The following is a 5,799-nucleotide window of genomic DNA, read 5'->3' as shown; positions in this document are numbered from 1 at the left end:
ACTGTGAGATAGAGATAGGCTGTGAATTTGAAGTTAGATGTAGTTTCCTTGTTTTTATTCATAATCTTGACATTAATGAAATGTTAATAACAATTTCTGGGGATTCAGAGCCAAAAGAACAGTCAATAGGCTTTCTATATTCTTTTCCTGAGTTAGATTACATCGAGTCAGTCATTTGAACTAAAACTTAGGATTCCTTCTTAACTCATCTCTCTTCTTTGCTTCTTTTATCCAATCCATAGCCAGTTTTTCTTTTGCTACCTCCAAAACATGTCCCTTTTATTCCTATGACTATGCTTCTTTTTAAACCTCTCATCTCTCTTAACTTGGCTAATACCATCAACTTTGGTTTGACCTTATAACCTTAAGGCTTAATCTTATCATATACATTTTCTACCACCAGAGTAACTGATAAAATTAATAAGAACCTGATCACATTCAGCAGTTGCACAGGGTTAAAAGTGGGGGCTTTGGAGCCTGATATTTGGTGTTTGAATCATAAGTACTCCATTTATTAACCTTATGAACTAGGGCAAATTAAAAAACTCACTGTTGTTGTATATTCTCATCTAAAAATCAGATAATATTCACACTTAACTCATAGAGTTGGTATGAGTATTTAATAAGTTATTACAATAAAGTGCTTAGAAGACTACCTGGCATACAATAAGAAGACCATAAATTTACAAATTGAAATTTTATATCTATTTAACATATTTTGCAAGAACATCCATGATCCAGAACCTTCCCTACTTCTATGGTTTTGGCTCTACTACCCTCTGCCTATCACAATTTATTTCAGCAAATAAATACATTAACAGCTTTCTATGTATAGCATGTTGTTTTAAGATTTATCCCCTAGTTTATGCTCTATCTCTTCCACTACAGTATTTTGTATGTATGTTTTCACATGTCCAGAGTTTATTTATATATTTATTTGGGGGTAAATAAGCTTGAGGGAAGGATACATGTGTAATTATTTCCTTTTTCTCTTTTTTTAAATTATGGAATGCTTCACAAATTTGAGTGTCATTTTTGCACAGAGGACATGCTAATTTTTTGTGTATCATTCCAATTTTACTATATGTGCTGCCAAAGCTAGCACAATTCTTTCTATTTCTATCACAATTATTGACCATATGTACTTATCTACTCTCTTTTATACTTAATAGTATTCTGTTTGACTCTATCACAGTATATTTATCATTTTGCCTGTTAACAGATAACTCTGGCTATGTTGAACTGTGCTGCTATAAAGATTCATGTTCTGTGTGCTTGTGTTTGTTATTTCTTATAACTAAAATCCTGAGTGGATTATTGGGTCATAGACTAGATAGATATTTGTTTAATTAAAAAAACTAACAAATAATTTTCTAAAGTGATGGTCCTATTTTACACTACTACCAGTGAAATATGAGACTTTTAGCTCTTTATTGTCAACACTGTGAGACTCTGGATTTTAGTTATTCTAACAGGTCTGTTGTGGTACCTTATCATGGCTTTAATTTGTATTTGTTTGATGACTAACGCTACTGACTCATTGGCCATTCATGTATCTTTTCTATTTTATAAAGTTTTGATTTAATCATTTTGGCATTTTTTTTAAATTTTTTCTATTATTGAATGGTAAATATATTTTATATAATCGATACAAAATATTCTTTAAATATATGTGTTGTATTGCGATTTTCTGCCAATCTATAACTTGCCTGCATATTGTTCTTAACTCTATATTTCGATGAGCATAAATTTAGAAATTATGATGCAGTCCAGTTTGTCAATTTCTAATAATTAATGTATTCCATTTATTCTTTAATAAATCTTTGCCTACCACAAATTGCACAAATTTATTTTATCCTTCTAGGAACATCATAGTGTAGAGTCCATAGTTTAACTTGATGTTCTATTTTGAATTATATATGTATATCATATGAGGTAAGGATCAGGGTATGTTTTTTCCTTCAAAATAGATAACCAGTGGTTGCAGCATTATTTGTTGAAAGATTTTCCTCATTCCCAACTAAGTTATTTTGGTGCTGTCCTTGAGCAGCAAAATTTATGTGTGGGTCTAATTCTAAACTCTATTTTGTTCCATTGATGTGCTTTTTATCCTATTACCTATATTATACTGTCTTCATTACTGTCATTTCATATCATATCTTGGAAGTTAAACAGGGTAAGTCTCCTAATCTCGTTCTTTTCAAGATAGCTTGGCTATTTTATCATTTGCATATCCATATCCATATCAACTTTAGAGTCAACTCAACAATATATTTCAAATAAGCCTACTGTAATTTTTTTTAATTTCAGCTTATTATGGGGGTACAAAAGTTCATGTTATATATATTGCCCATGCCCCCCCATCCCCCCGAGTCAGAGCTTCAAGCATGTCCATTCCCCAGACAGTGTGCATTGCACTCATCATGTGGGTATACCCCCATCCTGTCCCCCTACCCCCCACCTCTGTCCCATACCCAATTGGTGTTATTCTCAAATGTGCATTTAGGTATAACTGATATTATGTTAAGTCTAAAGATCAAATTTGGAAATAATTGATATTGTAAAAATATTAGTTTTCTACTTTACAACTATGCTGTATCTTTGACTTAATTCTTCATTATTTTATGTTAGTAATTTTGTATAATGCTTAGTGTTGTGGACTTGCACATATTTTGTTAAAATTATTCCTATGTATTTTGTGATTTTAGATGTTATTGCAAGTGATATGCTGCTCAATATTAGTTTTCAGTTGTTTTACATGTAGTGAGGACAAACATGTTTGATTTCTGTATATTAACTTTTTATCCTATGAATTGCTAAATTCACTTCTTATTTCTATTAACTTATCTCTAGATACTTAAGAATGCTCTACATATCATATCTGGGAATAAAGGAAGTTCACTTAATGTTTTTTCAATATTTATTTTATTATCTGTGTTTTATTAGCTAATTGTATAGGCTACAACCTCTAGTAAAAGTGTGAGAAGAAATAGTAATTGTTAATTATGATTTGACCTTTAAATTTCTAACAGACGTCCTTCATTGTGTTTAGGAACTTTCTATTCCTCATTTAGTGAGATTTTGCTTTCTTTCATGAATTGATGCTGAATTGTGTCATATATAATTTTAAGAATCTAGTAAAATAAATGGTAACACTTTTCTCCTTATTTATGATAATCTTACAGAATACACCAAAGTTTTTAAATTAAGCCAAATTTTCCTTCTTCATATAAATATGATTTAGTTGAGTTTTTTATATATACATATATATATAATTTAATATATTGGTGTGTTCATTTTGGTTATTTTTATGTTAAGAACTGTTTTATTTATGTATTTGAAAGATATATAGCCATAATTTTCTTTGCTTAAAATTTCCTCTTCTTTTTTATTTGTAGTAACTACTGAAATATAATTGACATACAATAAGCAGAAAATTTTTAAAGTATGCAATCTTATAATTTTTACATATGTATACATATATGAAACCCATGAAGATGCACATTTTCTGGTTATTTTTAAATTTTTTATTGAGATGAAATTTACATAACATACAAGTAACCATTTTAATATATACAATTCAGTAATATTTAGTACATGATTCAGTAATATTTACAATGTACTATATTCACAATATTTTGCAACCATTAGAATTCCCCATTTTCATCTCCCCTTTGGACACCCCATTCTCATTAAGTAATCACTCTCCATTTCCTCCTTTCTCCATCCTTTGGCAACCTCTAATCTGTTTTCCGAATTTGCCTATTCTATATTTGTCATATTAAAAAACCGTACAATACATGACCTTTGGTGTCTGGCTTAATTAACATCATGTTTTGAAGTACATCCAAGTTGTAACATGTATCATTACTTTGGTTCTTTAAATGACTGAATAATATTTTATTGTATATATATTCCACAAGTTGTTTATCCATTCATCCATTGATGGACATTCAGGTTGTTTCCTCCTTTTGGTCATTATGAATAATACTGCTATAAATATTCATGCATAAGATTCTGTGTGGGCATATGCTTTTATTTCTGTTGACTATACAACAAAGACTGGAAATAATGGGTCACACAGTAATCCTTTGTTTTACTTTTTAAGGACCTACCAACATGTTTTCAACAGTGATTGCACAATTTTACGTTTCTACCAGGAATGTGCGAGGGTTCCTATTTCTCTATATCCTCATCAAAACAATTTTTTGCCAATTTCTTGATTAAAGCCATTTTATAGTGTGTGTGAAGTGGTATATCATGATAGCTTTAATTTTTATTTTGAACAAAATGTTGACTATCTTTTATATATATATATACTTTTCAGTTTTTTGACAATGTCTTTTGCTACAAAAATGTTTTTATTTTTTATGTAGTTCAATTAATATTTTATGTTCATTGCTCATGATTTTGCTATTAAATCTAAGTTTCCACTCCCAAATCTGAAGTCACAAAGATTTACCCCTGTGTATTATTCTAAGATTTTCTATTAGTAGCATTGAACCCTTATATTTAGGTCCAGATTGAGTTAATATTTGTATATAAAGTCAAGTAGGGGTCCATATTCATTTTTCTGCATGTGTAAATCTATTTTTACCAACATCATTTTTTGAAGAGACTATTCTTTTCCCATTATATAGAAAGACTATTCTTACTATCTTTTTGGAAAGTGAGTTGGTCAAACATTTTGGGCTTTATTTGTGAACTTTTGATTTTATTCCTTTGGCCTATATGTTTGTCCTTATGCCAGTACCATGTGATTTGGTAACTGGAGCTCTGTAGTAAGTTTTTAATTGGGAAGTCTCAGTCTTCATAGTTTGTTTTTCTTTTTTCAATATTGCTTTTGCTGTTCAGGGTCTCTTAAAATTATGCATTACTTTAACTGAATACATATTCAAATGTGGGTTTTTTATTTCAGTCATCCCAAAGTACTTTCTAATTTCTTTTGCAATTTTTTTCATCCATTGTTTTTTTAATAATATGCTGTTGAATTTAGTCATGTGCTACTTAACAATGGGAGATACATTCTGAGAAATGGACTTTGAGGCAATTTTGTCATTGGGCAACTATCAAGTAAATTTTATTTTCAAATCCTATGATGAGTGAGATGCACACTGTCTGGGGAATGGACACACTTGAAGTTCTGACTTGGGTGGGGATAGGGGTGTGGGGAGCGGATGGGTGTATACCTACATGATGAGTGCGATGTGCACTGTCTGGGGAATGGACATGCTTGAAGCTCAGTCTCAGGGGGATGGGGGGGGCATGGGCAATATATATAACCTGAACTTTTGTATTAGCTGAAATAAAAAAAAAAGAAAAAAGAAAAAACAAAAGAAAACAGCTTTTTGTTTTGTTTATTTTTAATTATTGTAAGCACACATTAGTTATACATATTTATGGTACACACATGATATTTTCATACAAGTCTACAATGTATAATAATCAAATCAGAGTAATTGGGGTATATATTACCTCAAGTATTTATCATTTCTTTGTGTTAGGAACATTTCAATTCCATGCTTTTACTTATTTTGAAATATATAATAAATTATTGTTAAATATAGTAGCACTATTATGCTACTGAACACTAACTCGTATTCCTTCTAACTATATTTTAAGTGACGTAAGCAAGGCACAGAAACAAATATTACATCCTCTCACTTGTATGAGGGAGCTAAAAAAAAATCCTAAACTATTATTTAAATTATTCTTATAGTTTCTATTTATTTATTGATATTAATACCTACTTATTTGTGCATTTTTCTCCGGTTTCCCTTTACTTCTTTGCCCAGGTTT

The 5,799-nt window shown here is 30.1% G+C and overlaps 1 non-coding gene across 1 annotated transcript; it reads right to left on the bottom strand.

Annotated features, from left to right (window-relative positions):
• Positions 1 to 998: 998 nt before the first annotated feature.
• On the bottom strand, positions 999 to 1,105 carry LOC123644204. The gene has a single exon (XR_006737029.1). It is a non-coding gene; the product is annotated as a U6 spliceosomal RNA (small nuclear RNA).
• Between the last annotated feature and the right edge of the window lie 4,694 nt (positions 1,106 to 5,799).

Source organism: Lemur catta, chromosome 8 (genome assembly GCF_020740605.2).
Source record: "Lemur catta isolate mLemCat1 chromosome 8, mLemCat1.pri, whole genome shotgun sequence".
NCBI classification, from domain to species: domain Eukaryota; kingdom Metazoa; phylum Chordata; class Mammalia; order Primates; family Lemuridae; genus Lemur; species Lemur catta.
Note: the sequence above shows the minus strand (reverse complement) of the source record. Positions and strands in the feature narration are given on the sequence as shown.